Consider the following 20,917-nt stretch of genomic DNA (forward strand, 5'->3'; position numbering starts at 1 on the left):
TAGCATCCGATCCTTTGCCTCCGTCATCATCGTCTTCGTCGTTGTTCGGACTCTCAGGCTGGCAAACAACTTTTTGACTCCGACATTCACCGAGGAGGCCTTAAGTCACTTCAAAGTGATTCCGAAAAGTAACCGAAGAATTTTCGATCCGTCCGCCAATGAGACACAGAAAAACAAGAAATAAAGCGATGAAGAGGAGAAGTAAAATAAGTAGAGGAAAAAATAAACTAAAACCTGTTATTTAAATTCTGAAGCTGTCGCTTTTCCCTTTGCTTCTCTGGATCGTTCTTTCTGTGTTGCTGCGTTCTTTCGTAATAATACTTATTCCAATACGACAAGGTTGTGCCTTACAGACAGAAAGCTTGAATAGTTAAGTTAGTATGGTAGATAGGTATATAAGCCAGCGTTCAACAGCAGGTTATGTGCTGATGAGAACGACATTACGTGAAAGCGAAATGGTTCCAATATTAATATTGGTTTAAATTTTTAGATAGGAAATATTTTGATGGCGTCATTTAATTATTCATAGTAAATGAATCATGATTTTAATTTAAAATTTAGAATTCTATAGGTTCTATTTTGTTTCTGAAAAGTTCTATATTTTACATCAGTTTTAAAGTTAGAAAAACAAGCTTTTGAGAATATTTTCTCAACATTATCTTTCTTGTTTTGCTTATATGACAGTTTTGCTAACAGCGATAGTATACTAGTCAACTAAGTCATTTAGAAAATACTTCCGATAACCTTGATTACAAGATAATAGCGTTAATCGAACATGAATGGATTTTTGCGTTATGTATCCATTTGCCTTGCAGTTCTACACAGAAAAAAATATGTGAATTTATTCGACACGGAAAAAATGAATCTCATGTGAACCCAGTTCATGTAAACTTGAGATTCGACGTAAACGGTTGAATCACACGTAAAATCATGTTTTTACGTATAATTTATTGCAAATTTACATCAAATTGCATTTAAATTTAAATGTTTAATGACGTGCAAAAGTGTTACATCATAAATGATTTAACATTCGGAAATATTTTTTTATGTGTACCCCTGACTACCTGTGCAGATCATTTACCATGACTATGAGGCTCAAGTATAGTAATTGAAGAGCCTGTACAAAGGAGATGAAATCATCAAAAGTCAAATAATGACATATTTGTAATTTTGTTCAAGTCACACAGCTTTATCGACACCATTTTCAATTTTCTGAAAAAGATTTAGTTTTGATCATTTGTCTTGGTCATTTTTTCAATACGAAGAGTTTATTAGTTTTCTGAGTTTTTTTTCGAAGACATTTTGTTATCATTTTTTGTAGCTCTGTCTGATTATTTTTTTTTATGATTTATCAATGAAGCACCCGATTCGAGTGGTAGAAATGACAGATCTCCTATAAAAATTACATTGTACACCCAAAACTGGGTAGCGCTCGTACATAGCAAATAGAGTAGTAATCTTGCTGCGTCTAAAACGCTTGGGTTTAAAATAAATTTTGCATTATTTTATGAAATTCTATGTAATATTACACCCTGAAATATGTAGCTCATCAGTATGGGAAATCTATTTGACCGAAATATCAACCTCACGTTTATCCTTTCCACGTTTATCCTTTAAATATTTCATCGGTCTGATGGCCGAGCGGGCTAAGGCGCTATAGTCCTTACTGTAGGTGCTGGGTTTTGAGTCCCGTCGGTTGCTACTTTTTTTTGTGTTTACAAAAATTATACATGCAGCGTGTAATATAAGGTGTCTTGTGCATGCATTTGTATGCGATTTTACCATCGGATTTTTTGCTGTGTACCATTTACGGACACAGAGAACAAATACCTTTTTCTGGTTTCAGTACCAAATTAACCCTTTACAACTTTTCTTAAGGATTATGCAAGAGTAAAGTCTGGTAACATACCACTTTAAAGTGTTTTTAATAATTAATTTTGCACTAAAATGATATTCCAAAGTGAATGATTTCATTGAAAATCGAAAATTCAAAGCTGTTTTTTCATTATTGATAAACTCCCTATTAAAATTTGCAAAATCGTTGAAATGAAAGTCAGGATACCAAATGTTGATATTCTGCGATATTCAGATGCTTTTCCAAGAAAGAACTTCAAACATTTGCTGTTCATTAATTACAGTTGAGCAATTCTCTACGAAATCGGTCTTTTTTCTTCAATTTTAATTTTTGTATTTTTTAATCCGACTGAAACTTTTTTGGTGGCTTCGGTATGCCCAAAGAAGCCATTTTGCATCATTAGTTTGTCCATATAATTTTCCATACAAATTTGGCAGCTGTCTATACAAAAATGATATGTGAAAATTCAAAAATCTGTATCTTTTGAAGGAATTTTTTGATCGATTTGGTGTCTTCGGCAAAGTTGTAGGTATGGATATGGACTACACTGGAAAAAAATGATAAACGGTAAAAAAAATTTGGTGATTTTTTTATTTAACTTTTTATCACTAAAACTTGATTTGCAAAAAAAACTATTTTTAATTTTTTTTATTTTTTGATATGTTTTAGAGGACATAAAATGCCAACTTTTCAGAAATTTTCAGGTTGTGCAAAAAATCTTTGAGCGAGTTATGAATTTTTTAATCAATACTGATTTTTTCAAAAAATCGAAATATTGGTCGCAAAAATTTTTCAACTTCATTTTTCGATGTAAAATCAAATTTGCAATCGAAAAGTACTTTAGTAAAATTTTGATAAAGTGCACCGTTTTCAAGTTAAATCCATTTTTAGGTGACTTTTTTGAAAATAGTCGCAGTTTTTCATTTTTTTAAATTAGTGCACAAGTTTGCACACTTTTGGAAAAAATATTTTTGAAAGGCTGAGAAAATTCTCTATATTTTGCTTTATCGGACTTTGTTGATACGACCTTTAGTTGCTGAGATATTGCAATGCAAAGGTTTAAAAACAGGAAAATTGATGTTTTCTAAGTCTCACCCAAACAACCCACAATTTTCTAATGTCGATATCTCAGCAACTAATGGTCAGATTTTCAATGTTAATATATGAAACATTTGTAAAATTTTCCGATCTTTTCGAAAAAAATATTTTCAAAAATTTCAAATCAAGACTAACATTTCAAAAGGGCCAAACATTCAATATTACGCCCTTGTAAAATGTTAGTCTTGAATTGAAAATTTTGAAAATATTGTTTTCGAAAAGATCGGAACATTTTACAAATGTTTCATATATTAACATTGAAAATCGGAACATTAGTTGCTGAGATATCGACATTGAAAAATGGTGGGCTGTTTGGGTGAGAATTAAAAAACATCAATTTTCCTGTTTTTAAACCTTTGCATTGCAATATCTCAGCAACTAAAGATCGTATCAAAAAAGTCCCAAGAAGCAAAATATAGAGAATTTTCTCAGCTTTTCAAAAATATGTTTTCCAAAAGTGTGCAAACATGTGCACTAATTTAAAAAAATGAAAAACTGCGACTATTTTCAAAAAAGTCACCTAAATATGGATTTATCTTGAAAACGGTGCACTTTATCAAAATTTTACTAAAGTACTTTTCGATTGCAAATTTGATTTTACATCGAAAAATGAAGTTGAAAAATTTTTGCGACCAATTTTCGATTTTTTGAAAAAATTAGTATTGATTAAAAAATTCATAACTCGTTCAAAGATTTTTTGCACAACCTGAAAATTTCTGAAAAGTTGGCATTTTATGTCCTCTAAAACATATCAAAAAATAAAAAAAATTAAAAATAGTGTTTTTTTGCAAATCAAGTTTTAGTGATAAAAAGTTAAATAAAAAAATCACCAAATTTTTTTTACCGTGTATCATTTTTTTCCAGTGTAGTCCATATCCATACCTACAACTTTGCCGAAGACACCAAATCGATCCAAAAATTCCTTCAAAAGATACAGATTTTTGAATTTTCACATATCATTTTTGTATGGACAGCTGCCAAATTTGTATGGAAAATTATATGGACAAACTAATGATGCAAAATGGCTTCTTTGGGCATACCGAAGCCACCAAAAAAGTTTCAGTCGGATTAAAAAATACAAAAAAAAATCGAATGACCGAAATCCTAGAGAACTGCTCAGTTGAATTCGATGTGGCGAAAAATATCACTGAGAACATTCTATCATCAGGTGTGTATATTTTGCTGTTGCATATTGAGCATTGTGATATCATATCCAGTTTTTTCACTAGCTTCAAAATGAACTGCTGGACTAAAAAACTGCAGAAAATACCAGATTTTGGTTTCACTTTAGCAAACAATAGCAACCAAAATGTGCTTTTGGTTGCCCAGTAGCGTGGCTCACGGATATATGAAAAAGACAAAAGTGTTCAATTTCGAACGCCTCGACCGAAATTTTGTAGCATTATAACCGCAGAAGCTAGCCTGAAATTTTGAGCGCATTTTGTTAATGTTTAGTTGTTCCACTCTTAATCTGAAGTTATAAAGAAATTTCAATAAATTTAATTTATTTATTTTCAACTTTTTAACTCTTCTTCGAGAAAGTTTTCCTATGCCGTATGATTTTTTTCAGAATAGAGGTTTCTCATAGGTTTTGATCCGGGGAACAACTTTGTAGAACATCGCAAAGCGCTAGGAATTAATCCCGGAAAGATACAGACAAATTTTTAGAGAACGTTGAATTTTGTTTCCGTACTCCAAAAAATATCCTGTATCTTTTCGGGATCAATTACTAGCGCTTTGCGATGTTCTACAAAGTTGTTCCCCGGATCAAAAACTATAAGAAACCTGAGAATAGGAAATTTTGATTGGGTTTTGGGAAACTTTCTCTATGAAGAGGTTAAAAGTGAAAATTTCCCATAGTAAATTTTTAGAAGTTCCATACTAACTTCAGGTCAATGGTGGAAGTACTAAACCTTAACCAAATACGCTCAAAATTTCAGGTTATGTTCTGGGGCCATATTGCTACAAAATTCCGGTCGAGGCGTTCGAAATTGAACACTTTTGTCTTTTTCATATATCCGTGAGCCACGCTATTGCCCAGTAATAGATGGTAAAATACCATTGAATCATACCAAAATCGTGGACGACCCCAAGAATATATCAAATATTCCAAGAGCTTGAGAATACCAAAAAATAAAACCATGTCAATACCAACTTGGCTTGAAAAGGGATCTATCACTGAATGGGACTGCTCGATATTCGACAGAACTTTCTGTCAGCGATCATTTCCCAAAACGATATTTGATCGCTGACACACAACGCCTATCATGATCGTCATTGCTTGGACGGTCGGTGAACGTAAGCACGAAGACGAAACGAACGAAAAATGAGCACCACTCAAGCAGCCACACGAACGAGACAACGTGCTCTTTCTCTTTCTCTTGTTTTTGTCTCCCTCTGTGGTTACGTGGTTACAGAAGTCATATGATTGCTATTATTGGAGAGATGATCGGAAACTCGGTAGAATGTCAAACGACCGCTCTCTTACACCCAAAGTTAAAGAACGAGGGATAGTCCTCACGAAAAGAAACGTGAGGAAAGTGCTATTTTGCGAGAGTATAGTCCTCTCGCGTGTTCATTCGTTCATTGGAACAGTTCATCCTATTGAGTGGCTTATATGGACACATGACCGCCACTTTGTCACCGAACCATGGTGGTCCATACGGCAAAGGCACGGTTCAATATGGCGGAGGTCTCGGGTTCGTGTCTCGGTGCCGGTACGTTTTTTTGATAGATGAACTTTTTTTGAAGATGAACCCATGAGTAAAGTACTCTCGGCAATTTCGGGATTTATTCTCTCAGTCACAGTACCATTTTACTACCGAATCGTGCTCTTTATTCTCTCGTATGCAGATGCCCAGTTCTGGGTGTTCTAAATCTTACGTTTAAAATAAAACAAATACGTAAATGATTTACACAGAAAAAAAATGCTGGTAATATTCATCAGGATATGGTGACAGATTTTGTGTCAAAAAAAAACTAACTTAATCCACCTATGTGGTTGTTGCCTTCCTCACTTTTTACCAACATTTGGTGATATATGATGGGTTTGGACACAAATTCTATCTATCAAAATTTCGACGGTTTTGTTCCAACGCAAATCAATTCAACACGGAACGTCCGATCGAGGTGCTCTTTGTTGCGTTGGGTTCGTATGGTAAGTTCGTGAGTCCAAGGAAGGTTCATACGCCAAAAAGTTGCAACTTTGGCCACTCTGGAACCGATTCCAGAAAATTTGCAGATTGTATGGGAAAGGTTAAAATCGAATTTTGATCACAAGAGGCTGAAGCAAAAAAGTCGAAAACGTCAACAAACGAAAAAAGGCAGAACGAAAATTGTCAGGTAAGGCTTGTTTCTTAATAAAGAATACACAAATGTCACTTTTAAGCGGTCATAACTTGAGACTGAGCGTTGTCAGATCTTCAATGTTTTGGACTCTTTAGAAGGTCTTTTGATTACCTAACCAACGGTTGATCAGAAGATGGATCCGGACATAGTTTACATGCATTTAAGTGAGATCCGGCATTAAAAAAGTACATAAATATCACTTAAGTGGTCATAACTCGAGACAGGGTTGCCAGTTCTTCTATGTATTGTACTCATTCGAAAGGTCTTTCGATTACCTATCCAACGATGGGTTGAATGATGGATCCGGATATATTTTACATACATTTAAGTGAGATCCGGCATTTAAAAAGTACATAAATATCACTTAAGTGGTCATAACTCGAGACAGGGTTGCCAGTTCTTCAATGTATTGGACTCATTGGAAAGGTCTTTCGATTACCTATCCAACGATGGGTTGAATGATGGATCCGGACATAGTTTACATACATTTAAGTGAGATCCGGCTTCAAAAAAGTACATAAATATCACTTAAGTGGTCATAACTCGAGACAGGGTTGCCAGATCTTCAATGTTTTGGACTCATTGGAAAAAACTTTCGATTACCTATCCAACGATGGGTTGAATGATGGATCCGGATGTAGTTTACATACATTTAAGTGAGATCCGGCATTAAAAAAGTACATAAATATCACTTAAGTGGTCATAACTCGAGACAGGGTTGCCAGATCATCAATGTATTGGACTCATTCGAAAGGTCTTTCGATTACCTACATAACAATGGGTTGAATGATGGATCCGGATATATTTTACATACATTTAAGTGAGATCCGGCATTAAAAAAGTACATAAATATCACTTAAGTGGTCATAACTCGAGACAGGGTTGCCAGTTCTTCAATGTATTGGACTCATTCGAAAGGTCTTTCAATTATCTATCCAACGATGGGTTGAATGATGGATCCGGACATAGTTTACATACATTTAAGTGAGATCCGGCTTCAAAAAAGTACATAAATATCACTTAAGTGGTCATAACTCGAGACAGGGTTGCCAGATCATCAATGTATTGGACTCATTCGAAAGGTCTTTCGATTACCTATCCAATGATGGGTTGTATGATGGATCCGAACATAGTTTACATACATTTAAGTGAGATCCGGCTTCAAAAAAGTACATAAATATCACTTAAGTGGTCATAACTTCAGACAGGGTTGCCAGAACTTCAATGTTAAGGACTTGTTGGAAAGGTCTTTCGATAACCTAACCAACGACGGGTCGGGTGATGGGTCTGGACATAGTTTACATGCATTTATGTGAGATCCGATTCGCAACTCTGACACTTTTTTATACGTAACATTTGAACTACTTATCGGATCATCAAACAATTCAATAGTGCAGTATGGGGCACCAAACCGGATCGAATGCAACTTATTTGACTCAAATCGGATCAGCCAGTGCCGAGAAAACTTGGCAAGAATTTTGAGCACCAAGGGGAATACGCACACACATACACACACACACACACACAGACATTTGTTCAGTTTTCGATTCTGAGTCGATAGGTATACGTGAATATAGGTCTACGAGCTGTTTTTCAAAAGTTCATTTTTCGAGCAGGATTATAGCCTTACCTCAGTGAGGAAGGCAAAAAAGATTAATTTTACCCCAGAAAATGATGAATTTTCATCAGTTTTTGATGAATATTCATTAGGTTCACATTTTTACACATTTTGCCTTCCTCACCTTGCTGTGGAAGAAAGGCTATAAAATCACTCGAAAAATGAACTTATTAATTTGACCTCGTAGACCCACCTTCACGTTTACATATCGACTCACAATCATGTTCTGAGCAAATGTCTGCGTGGATGTGTGTAGGTGGGTGGACAAAAAAATTGTCACTCGATTATCTACGGACTGGATGAACGGATTTTGACCGTATTACACCCAAAACTGGGCAGCGGTTGTCCGAGAGAATAATGGCCTCGAGACGAAAGAATAGTGGTACCATTTACGGACACAGAGAACACAGCTCGAGATGGGCGAAAGAATTATCCTCTCGAGGTTCATTTGCAAAAAAAAGTTCATCCGTCAAAACAAAAAACCAAAAGTGTCGACTACGGGAATCGAACCGTAGACCTTTGACATACTAACCCAAGGACTTAACTGCCTCGGCCACCACAGCTTGGTGGCTAAGGAGTGGTCAGATGTCGATGTATGACATTTGTTGGAGATTTATTGTATCAATTAACGAATGAACTCATTTGTTATTGTGGTGTGAGTTGATAGAATTATTCTCTCGATTTTGGCTCTGAGCCCTCAATAAATTTTGAGGGAACGATTCTCTCGACTCGGAATTTTGGGTGTAGTCTCATTCGATCCGTCTTGGGGTCCTATAGGTCTCTATTTAAAATCAGCAAATTTAGTTAAGTACTTCAAAAGTTATGCTAAAAAAACGACTCTGGCGTATGTCCGGAAGATTGTAAAAAGGGTGGTTTTTGCAAGAAAACCTATCATGTTATACATTTTTAGAAAGGTATTAAAAAGACCTTTCTAATGACCTCAAAATATTGAAGATCTGACAACCCTATCAAATGTTATTAGCACTTAAATGATATTTATACACTTTTCAGAGGCCGGATCTAAAATATTTCGATTAAAATGATGTCCGGGTCCATCATGCGACCCGCCGTCAGTTAGATAATGGAAAGACCTTTCAAATGAGCCTAAACATCAAAGTTCTGATAACCATATCAAAAGATAAATGCACTTTAGTGTTGTTTATACACTTTTTGGAGGCCGGATCTCAGATATTTCAATGAAATGATGCGTCGTTAGTTGGATAATCGAAAGACCTTTCAAATGACTTTAAAATATCGAAGATCTGACAACCATATCAAAAGTTATTAGCACTTAAGTGTTATTTATACACTTTTTGGAAGCTGGATTTCAGATATTGTGATAGAAATATTGTATGAATCTTCCATGTGAACTATCGTTGAATAGGTTTTTTTTATCAGACCTTGCCGATGAGCCAGAAATGTTGAAGGTCTGCGAACCCTATCAAAAGAAATGAGTAATAAAGTTGATTTGTTTAACATGTTAAGGGGGAATGTTGCTATTTTTACTGAATGTATTGACTTTATGAATGTGAGGAAGGCACCAACCACCTAAAGGTGGATTAAGTAACGTTTTGCCTTCCTCACCTTGACTAGGAAAGGCTATAAAATCACTCGAAAAACGAACTTCTTAATTTTCCCTCCTAGACCCACCTTCATGTATACATTAGGGTGTTTCAGCCAAACAAAAAAGTTCTCAAATTACTGCAAACCGAGGTTCCCCTTGTAGAAGATACCCATAGGGACTCTCATGCCAAATATCAGCCCATTTGGTTGAGAATTGGCCTGTCCCCAGCGGTTTAAAGTTTACATGGAAATTACTATGGGATTTTTGTGCTTTTCGTTCAATCGGTCCTACAGGTCTGGGGACAACAGGGATTCACTCGGAATAAAGACAGGTGTGTAGGAGATGGTCCATTGGACAGATTCCAGAAGGAATTAGGGTTGTCCATTCTGTCCTCAAGGTGCGCATTGGATCGACGTTCGGTGTCTCCAAAACCAACGACTCATCCTTCAAAAGCATCGCGTTTCCTTAGTATGCTATGACGGCTAGGTGAAAACCACGACGCCCCATATCAGACGGTGAACACGTGGAGAGGCAACGATTGCATTATTATTACAAAATCATCATGCTACGTTATTTAGTAGAGTTGAAATCCTTACAGGAACATCAATAATTATAATTTTATTACTTTAAAGAATGTTTCTGAGCCAAAACTTTAGTGTATGCTCTGCCACGTGTTCACCGTCTGATATGGGGCGTCGTGGTTTTCACCTAGCCGTCATAGCATACTATGATACGAAAACCTTTCCAACGAGCCCAAAAGATTGAAGATCTGACAACAAGTTATGAGCAATTGTGCAAAAATATAATTTTGAAGGATGAAAAAAGGGTAAATATTGCAAAAGATCCGACTGAGGCAGCACTAAGCTTTATGGAAACAAGCTTTTTATTGCAGAAACGTAAGTAACGCTTTTATAGCATTTTGTTTGCATGTATTGAGGCGCATTTGAATGCAAGCATAAAGCGTCTTCAATTGATTTTAGGAGGAAGGCACCAATCACTGAGGTGGTATAAAGTAACGTTTTTGCCTTCCTCACAGTACTGAGAAAAGGCTATACAATCACTCGAAAAATGAACTTCTCAATTAGACCTCCTAGACCCACCTTCATGTATACCTATCGAGAAATTAAAAGTGAGAGTGTGTGCAACATGGAGTTAAACTTTCTGTGCAGTTTCTGTGAAGGTTCCCATGGCACTTCGAAAAGTTTAACTCCATGTTGCACGCACACACTCTCACTTTTAATTTCTCGATTGACTCAGAATCAAATTCTGAGCAAATGTCTGTGTGTGTGGTGGGATGTTGATCAAAAAAATGTCACTCGATTATCTCGACATTGGCTGAACCGATTTTGTCCGTTTTGGCGTCATTCAATCCGTCTTGAGGTCCCATAAGTCGCTATTAAAAATTATGCAGTCTAGTTAAGTACTTCAAAAGTTATGCTAAAAAAACGATTTCAGCAAAAGTCCGGAAGATTGCAAAAAGGGAGGTTTTTGTAAGAAAACCCGTCATGCTATACATTTTCAGAAAGACCTTTCCAACGCGTCCAAGACTTTGAAGATCTGACAAATCTATCAAAAGTTATAAGCACTTAAGTGTTATTTACGCACTTTTTGCATTTTGGATAGCACCCTTTAAATGTGAGGAAGGCACCAACCACCTAAAGGTGGATTAAGTAACGTTTTTATGTAATATTACTCAAGAAAAGAGGTAATATTTAACCTACCAAGTTTTCAGCATTCCAAAATTCAACTTTTGTTTGCCTTCCTCACTGAGGTAAGGCTATAATCCTGCTCTAAAAATGAACTTTTTATTAAAAGCTCGAAGAATCACCTTCATGTTTACTTATCGACTCAGAATCGAAAACTGAACAAATGTCTGTGTTTGTGTATGTGTGTGTATATGTGTGTGTGTACGTATGTATGTGAAAAAAATTCTCAATGTGTTTTCTCAGTACTGGCTGAACCGATTTTGACCATACATCGCTATTGAATTGTTTGAAGTTTCGATAACTAGTTCAAAAGTTATGTATAAAAATGTGTTTTCATATATATCCGGATCTCATTTATATGCATGTAAACAATGTCCGGATCCATCATCCGACCTATCGTTGGTTAAGTAATTGAGAGACCTTTCCAACGAGTCCACAACATTGAAGATCTGGCAACCCTGTCACGAGTCAGTCCTGGTGGAGTCGCTGGTAGGCAGTTGGACTCACAATCCCAAAGGTCGTCAGTTCGAATCCCGGGGTGGATGGAAGCTAAGGTGTATAAAGAGGTTTGCAATTGCCTCAACAATAGAGCGAATAATTTGATTTGATAACACATTATTCCAGCGATTCTCAACGGGGGTACCGGGCCTACTTTTTTTTTTTTTTTTTTTTTTTTTTTTTTTTTTTTTTTTTTTTTTTTTTATTATTACTTTATTGAATTCAATCTAATCTTTACATTCGGCTTACACTACCCTAATGAACTTTTGTTCTTTTAAAGGGGAGTGAGATAATGCGATTCAAAACTTTAAAATTACTTTAACGGGGTAGAAAGTTGTTAATTTCACTGCGAATTTTCAGTACCATTTCTTGCTTGAGTTTAGTCAGCGTTGTTGCTTCCTTGATATTTCCAGGTAATCTGTTGAAGACGTTCGGGCCACAAATCGGGAATCTTTTTCGACCTAATTCCGTCCGGAACCGCTGCCGTTGGATTTGGTTCGACGATCTGGTTTCATGTTGGTGTTGAGCTGTGCTGAAATGCCAATTGTGATGCAAATTTTGGTTGTTCAGGATCTTGTACATTAAGACTGCAATTCTCTGTGTGTACATTCCTAGGATTGGCAGGATGTTGTTCTGTAAGCGATACAGCTCGTACGTTGGGTGTAGGTAGGGTAGCTTGTAGATTGCCTTTAGACATCGATTTTGTTGAACTTGAATTTCCTTGATGACCGTTTTGTGTGCACTCCCCCAAGCGGCTATTCCATACAGGTAACGACTTTGAATAAAAGCGTAGTAGATCTTGAGCAGGACGTGTTGAGGAACAGTCTTGCACAATTTCCTTAGTACACCGCAGAGTGATGCACAGTTAGCCACAATTTCACGCACGTGAGCGTCCCAGGAGAGGCGGTTGTCCAGATGCACCCCAAGGTACTTGAAGGTTGAAACTTCTTCGATGATTTGCTCACCAACTTGCAGTTCTGGATGCGCAGGGAGTTTCTTAAGCCGGAACATCATCATTTTGGATTTCCCCAGATTCAATGCGAGAAGATTGTTTTCAAGATAGTTCAGAATCAGCTTCATGTCGTCCTTCATGTGCTGAATTACTTGAGTGGGAGTAGGGCCGGAGTAGGAAATGGCAGTGTCATCCGCAAACAAAATGGGCTTCCCTTTCAACTGGAGTTTAGGCAGGTCATTCACGTAGATCAGGAACAGCAAAGGACCTAAGTTGCTTCCCTGTGGCACACCAGCACTAATCGTCCGCATGCTACTCCGTACTCCTGAAACAACTACTTGCTGAGAGCGACCAGTTAGGTAGCTAAAGAAGAGGGTCTTTGGTAGACCTCTTACTCCGCACGCATCCATTTTTTTCATCAGCATTTCGTGGTTGATCGTATCGAACGCTTTTGATAAATCAAGAAAAACCGAACCCGCCGAGTTGCCATCATCGAGAGCAAGCGAGATGTCATCTACCAGCTCAAGAACTGCTACCTCTGTTGAAGAACCCTCTCTGAACCCGAATTGGTGCTTGTACAATCGTTTGGTCACTGTCAGGAAGTTTACGAGGCGATTGAACAGTAACTTTTCAAATACTTTGTTAATCGCCGGAAGTACTGATATTGGTCTGTAGTTAGATGGGTTTTTTTGATCACCGCCTTTGAATATTGGCGTGACTATGGCGATTTTGAGACAATCAGGGTAAGTTCCTTGGCTGATGCAGTCGTTGAAACAGGTACACAAAAGAGGCGCCAGGTGGGCTCGGTGTTTTTGAAGAGCAGAGACCGGAAAACCATCGTAACCGCACGCTTTTTTCGTTTCGAGAGCAGAGATCGTGTCGAATACTTCCGATACGGAGGCCGGTCGCAGAAACATCGTGTTGTTGGAGAATCTCATCGTGTTGAACTTGTTGATGTCACCGTCCGAACTGAGACCGCTAGCCAGGTTGACTCCAACGCTCGTAAAGTGTTCGTTGAGTTTTGCAGCTACTGGCCCAGGCTCATTCACGTCCATGCCGTTCACATGGAGCGTGAGGGCCGGACACTCCTTGGTTTTGCATCCCAGTAACTCGTTAATCCTTCTCCAAAGAACCTTCGGATTTGTGGAGCTGAAGATGCCATTGTAGTACTCAGTCTTTGCTCTTTTTTTCGCGTCCTTTAGCCTTCGATTTGCATGATCAAGGAGATCCTGCAGTCTCTGGTCGTGTCGGTTGAGTTTGCTTCTTCGGAGTACGTTGTCCCGTATCTTGCCAAGCTTCCAAACATCGAAGTTGTACCAGGGACAGCAATCACTTTTCAGCTTCACCTCAACTGTTGTCGTCTTTGAGTTGCTTCCAACTAGTTGCCTGTACCGAGCTGTGAGCGTTGCCAACCGATCATGGGGTTCGAGGTCACCCCAGTTTGACTCCTGTAGGAACTGTTGGAACTGCTGGTCGACGGCTTGATAATTAGTCCACGTTTTTGATAGCGTTTTCTTTACCCGGTCAAATTTCATCTTGAAGGTCGTTAAAACGTAACTGTGATCGCTAAGCGGACAGTGATTTACATAGCAGGGGGTACCAGCCTAGAAGAAGGTTGAGAAGCGCTGCATAATTCGAATCACCCGCTCTAACTGGGTTAAAAAATAAAAACGTTACTTAATCCACCTTAAGGTGGTTGGTGCCTTCCTCGCATTCATGTTGTATTTTAGGTGGTATTTACAAATTAATTTAAGAGTTTTTCTTTAATTTTTTTTTCATTTGTTTTTTTTTTAATTATTGATTTTACTTCAACAGCAATTTTCAATTCATTTTTTTACCAACTCTTCAAAATAAAGGTGAAAAGTTTCATGAGTTATATATTTCAGTAAAAAGTTCGTGATGCAGCAACATAATTAACACAGATTTTTTCCAGAAGCGACGCAGACACTGCTCAAGCGATGTGGCAACCGGGCGATACGCATGCAAGGGGGTGTGGCTGCCAATCCCCCGCGGGGTCAAAAAGTCAAAAAAAGCAAAATGACCCGGCCTTTGAGGTTATGCAAAAATCACCCTTTTTTGTAGCTACAAAAAAACTATTTCTTGGCATAACTTTAAAAGTACTTCACTAAACAGAATAAAATTTAATAGGGTCTTAGGGGACCCCAAAACGAACAGAATAAGGCGGATCCGGCCAAAATCGGTACAGCCAGTTCTGAGATAATCGTGTGGAAAAAAAAATCATGTCTACACACATCCCCACAGACATTTGTTCAGAATTTGATTCTGAGTCGATAGGTATACGTGAAGGTGGGTCTAGGAGGTCTAATTGAGAAGTTCATTTTTCGAGTGATTGTATAGCCTTTTCTCAGTACTGTGAGGAAGGCAAAAATGCTCTTTTTAAGATACAACTCTCTAATTCGATCAAGTTCATTCTTGTCCATCAAATTCCTCAATATTTTGGTAAATGTTGACAAAAAATAATCTAAGAACAACCCAACGTTGAAAGTTTTCGATATCCATTAATTACTTTGTTATTTAGAAATTTTGAGAGGTTTATCGTTTTTTGACCGCCATTGACGGTTACTGTTTGGAAACGATATATTGCGATCAAGCGTCATTTTGCTTACCGGAGAAATGTTATTTGTTACTTCTTTTTATACTTACAATTATCCAAATTGCGAAACTTACGTACCACCAATCATCCCATATGGTGTATATAGATTTTATGAGAGAACGCAGGTGATGCCATCTGTTCTGTTGCAAGTAGTTCCGAAGATATTTTGGCCCTGTGTATTTGCATTTTGCTGGATATCCGGTGTGTGACCACCGTGCTGTGAGACTCAAACGTTTGGCTGAATGCAAAAAAAAACCGTAACGGAATTGAGCTGACCTCGAAACAATTTGAAACTAGAGAAACTTTGACCAGTGAAAATTATTTTCAATGTGTTTACATTATTTTTTTAAGTTAATTTAAGACATTGGTAAAAAAACAAATACATGGCACTCATATTAAGTCCTATCATGTGATCAGTACCGAACAGCAAGGGTCCGTCTTCCAAGGAATTCTGTGATTCTCATGGGTGTGTGTGTTTGTGTGACCACCGTTTCGATGAGAGCAATCATGGTTTCTAAGAAAATGGCTACAATTTTTGAAAGGCCTCCCTTCGGAAACTAAATTTATCGACGTGAGAGTTGGCTTGAAATTCAATATTTTATCATCCTTTCTTTGCTGGTTTCTATGCATGGTACATTTTTCCGTTTCTTTTTGCTCGCCCGTTTGGTAAGTTTTTTTTTTCATTTCAGGAGAACTTCGGCACGAAACAAGACATCCGAGCGTACCGTCAAGCTCTTTCTGTTTGAAACTGAATATGTATCACTCATTTCTGTTCTCTTTTTCGCTGTTCCTTCTCATGAAAATTTAAAGAAAAGGTATCCTGTCTATTGTTTATGCAACAGAAGGAGTGCTTTTTTCTCGGGGCTTGTCTTTCGAAGAAGAAAAAACCAAAGATATCCTCGCTATTGCCTCCAGACTTTTCTTGTTTAACTTTCGAAAGATAGTGGTAAATGTTGTGATGAAAAAGGTTCAAATTTAAGTTTACATTAAGGTAGAGTTCATCAAATTGAAATTGAAATCATCGGTGTGAGATATTTGAACCGAAGTTTGTAAAATTTCATGTACCGTACGGTGGGGTGACCATGGGTCAAAAAAACGATACTCCTCTCGTTATTTCTTAACACAAAACAATTCAAATCTTTTAACATTAAAATGTTCTTAGATAGTTTACTAACATTTTCCCAAAATATGGTGGAATGTGATGAACTCTACCTTAAATGCCGATCGTTTTTCGATAGGTCTTTTTTGGCCAAAAACGTACCTCAACTTTAAATAGCTGTCAAAATGCCAGGATTTGTTCTATGAGCGATTTTTTTTAGCTAAGTCATCTTAAGATGTCTCCTACACAACCCTTTTAACAGAATTAATTTTCATTGAGAAGAACCTGAGAAATGATAAAATCCGTAAAATATAACTATGACCCAATCTTACCTCCAGACCCTATGTCACCACTACTGACGGTACCTAAAATATAGTGCCTATATATTGCACTGCATATTTGTTGATTGAGAAAACCTTCGAGATTAGGATGTAATTTTTTTTCAGGTTTTAATTACCCTAGGCAATGGGAAATATAAAAAAAAATTGCAAAAAAAAAATGAGATAGCAAGCCGTAATTTTCAACTTTCCAGTTGATTTGCAATCATCAGTTAAAAAAACAACTAATGCTATCTTGTGACACGTGCATTTTGGGCCAAACTGAGTTAAGAACAACATTTTGTGCAGCTCACAATGCCTCACCTTTAAACTTCACAGATCCCTAAAATTCGATTGCAATCCTCAGATATTAATAAAAACCGATAAAACGCCGGACATTGTTTACATGAAAGAAGTTTCAATTTTGTCGTGCTATCTTGACACACCCTGAAAATTGCTTGCCTAAAGAATTTCAGGTCGCGTTTGACAAACGTACATGCTCGACTACCGTACTTATTTCGTCAGTTGTGTGCTATCTTGTGACAACGACCATTTAGTACTTTTCGAGGAAATCGATTTTTAAAGTTTGTTAGTAAATAATTTCAAAACTATGAATGATTGAGCCAAACTTTTTGAAGCAATCGGTTTGTATACACAGAAAAAAATATTCCTGTAAATTTACATTATTTATCATGTACCAAAAGGTATCATGATAAATGATGTATATTTACATTAGGTGCATTGGAAATTTACTTTAGATTCATTGGAAATTTACATTAGTTTTGAAAATTTACATTAATTTTGGAATTTACATTACTTTTGGAATTTATATTAGTTCAAATCAACTAATTCTGATTGGCCAATGGGAAAGAGAAGCTCGACTTGGATTGCAGTAGGAAAAGGGTGTGGCCTATGTTTTATTTTAAAATGATTGAAGAGGGCAGCAAAAGGAAATTCGGATTTTATAAAGTTGTTTCACAGATAGGGGACGCTTTCTCGTCGACGGCCAAGTGGAATAACGCTGGACTGGAATCGAACGGACGACGGGTAGGATGTTCGGTGTTACTGCTGCTACCCGCTGCCGACAGAGCCATCTTCGCATTTTATAAACGAGCGGCTAAAGCATCAACTTGTTCAGGTCGAGGCTCAGGCAGTGGGCAAGCGAAATATGAGAGCGATAGAAAGAGAACCAAATATAACTATTTTTAGTTCGGGTAGTTTTGAAGTCAACGTTTGACAGAAATACATTGGATATATGATTTACATTAAATAGGAATTTACAGGAAGCCGAACACGGGTAGAAATTCATCAGATTTGAGTTTCCATGCTCAACGTTTCCATTAGATTCATGATTTACATTAGATTTAGATTTACATTGGAGTAATTTCCATGACTTTTTACTCTTTACATCATATTTCAACATTACATTGAGTGAGTATTAGGGTGGTCCAAATCCGGACTTTTTTGGGGCTACCCCCTGAAATAAAAGATTGTCCCATCACTAGGCTAAATTCCAAATTTGAGCTCATTCTGACCACGGGAACCCCTCCCTCCAATCGCTTAAAGTTTGTATGGGAAAAATCGTCAAAATGTATGGAGAAAAGCAACTGTTTTACTTTTTGACCTGTGGAAAGTGCCATAATTATCCGATTCTTACCATTTCTCAAATGTAGAACCTTCATTAAATTTAAAACAAGTTTTCCAAAGACACTATATTTTTAGGATTTTTTCCCGCGAAGTTATTAGCGCCCAAAACTGACCATTTTTGCGCGGCCAGCTGTAAGGGGCTACCTAACAACGATGTTTATTTCCAATTCGTACACGCACGTGCTCTCTCTCAGGTTCAAACTCTCTCACGAGTTTGCTTGCCTGCCTGGCTGCCTGCCTGCCTGCTTACCAACAAGCGCGCGCTGTTTCTCTGCTTGGACTTTTGTCGTCGTCGTCGTTTTCGTTTGCTATCCGCTGCGCTGCGTTCTTGGCATGTTTATTATCATTTTCAACTAAAATATAAATTCTTAGATTATGTCAAAATTTAGAAAAAATAATTAATTTATCTGCTTTTGTTACAAGAAATATCATGGAGTTTTTTTTAGATAACGGGAATTTCTTCAGATTTTTTAAAACTGAATCCAAATGAGTGGGAAAACAACGAAAAGTATCTTAAAGGAAGGCAGCAACTGAAAGATCTGAAGGTCGTTAACGATTGTGCAGAAAGAGGTGTTTCCTTAATCGAAAAATTTACAGGTAAACTGACAAAAAATGAAGAACAGTTACAAAATTTGTTACAGGTGGTCGAGGAACACAGAAAGAAATTTCCAGAAAGTACAGAAAATTTTTTTTGAGAGTATGAATGAAAATTTGCAGCAATTTGTATTGATTGTTAATAAAGTATATTTTTATAAAAAAAAACTACTTCAAGGAGCAAAATTTGCATTACCTGAAGATTTTTTTAAATAATTGATCCATTATCATGTTTCTTTAGCATAACAACTGCTTGTAATGCTTGGAAAAACAAATATACCCTGTTCACCTGACATTTGCTGTTTTTTAAATGAGCCTATGCTGTCTGTTTTTAATTTTTTTTTTCAGTGCACTTTTTTTTTTAAATTTTGACATAATCTAAGAATTTATATGCTAAATATATCTCAAAACAAACCTGATATTTGAGTTGAAAATGATAATAAACATGCCAAGAACGCAGCGCAGCGGATAGCAAACGAAAACGACGACGACGACAAAAGTGCCAGCAGAGAAACAGCGCGCGCTTGTTGGTAAGCAGGCAGGCAGGCAGCCAGGCAGGCAAGCAAACTCGTGAGAGAGTTTGAACCTGAGAGAGAGCACGTGCGTGTACGAATTGGAAATAAACATCGTTGTTAGGTAGCCCCTTACAGCTGGCCGCGCAAAAATGGTCAGTTTTGGGCGCTAATAACTTCGCGGGAAAAAATCCTAAAAATATGGTGTCTTTGGAAAACTTGTTTTAAATTTAATTAAGGTTCTACATTTGAGAAATGGTAAGAATCGGATAATTATGGCACTTTCCACAGGTCAAAAAGTAAAACAGTTGCTTTTCTCCATACATTTTGACGATTTTTCCCATACAAACTTTAAGCGATTGGAGGGAGGGGTTCCCGTGGTCAGAATGAGCTCAAATTTGGAATTTAGCCTAGTGATGGGACAATCTTTTATTTCAGGGGGTAGCCCCAAAAAAGTCCGGATTTGGACCACCCTAGTGAGTATACATAAGAAACAGTAATTACGTGCTGCGTAAATTTACATATTTTTTTCTGTGTACTATCGCTTAACAAACGCTCAAAGTTTCAACTAATTTGGTTACACCAGTTAAAAGATACAGTAAATAATGTAAACAAAAATGTGAAAAGCACGTGTCACAAGTGTGTTTCGAAAGTAAAATTGTACTACGTGTCACAAGCATGCACAGAATTCCCATACAAACTAAAATAAGCTCAAATCTTTGGTTTTATCGACTTAATCAGTATATTTTTATAAACAAAAGGTTGCATTGCCTTTAGAAAGTATGAGTGTACATAAATTTGTGAAAAACAAGAAAAAATTTCCACATTTTCCAACAACATGTATGACGTGTCACAAGTGTGCACGATCATTTCTGGAGTTTTTTTTTTTTTTTGAAAAGGTCCAATAAACCAAATTTTCAGTTTTTGCTTTTTGGGTGTTTTTTAATACCCCTGACCAAGCTTCCCATGCGCCAGTGCCAACGCACACCGCGGGTTTGGTTTTCTAGCTTCGGTACGTGCCTGAACCCATTTGTGTATTGGTATCTTGGTACATCGTACCAGCGCACCACGACACTCTCGGCTCGACCCATCGGTTTTGTGTCTGGCACTCACCCATGGCATGAACCCAGCGTGCCGTGGTACGTGTCGTGGTATTGAACCCGTTTTGTACCGCCAGCGCGTACCACGGCACGTACCTCGGCTCGTAACGAGTGAAGCACCTTGGCTCATATACCGGGTTCATGCCATGGGTGAGTGCCAGACACAAAACCGACGCGGCGAACCGAGAGTGTCGTGGTGCGCTGGTACGATGAACCAAAATACCCTCGGTTCGTATGAGTCGGGTACGGGTGTAAACCGAACAAAGCAGGCGCAAAGCAAACCCGAGGTACAAGTGAACCGCGTGTACCGCACGGTGCAGGGAAGCTTGCCCCTGACTCAAGGCGGGTTCAAAAACACCCAAAAAGCAAAAACTGAAAATTTGGTTTATTGGACC

This window comes from Culex pipiens, chromosome 2 (assembly GCF_016801865.2).
Source record: "Culex pipiens pallens isolate TS chromosome 2, TS_CPP_V2, whole genome shotgun sequence".
In the NCBI taxonomy this organism is placed as follows: domain Eukaryota; kingdom Metazoa; phylum Arthropoda; class Insecta; order Diptera; family Culicidae; genus Culex; species Culex pipiens.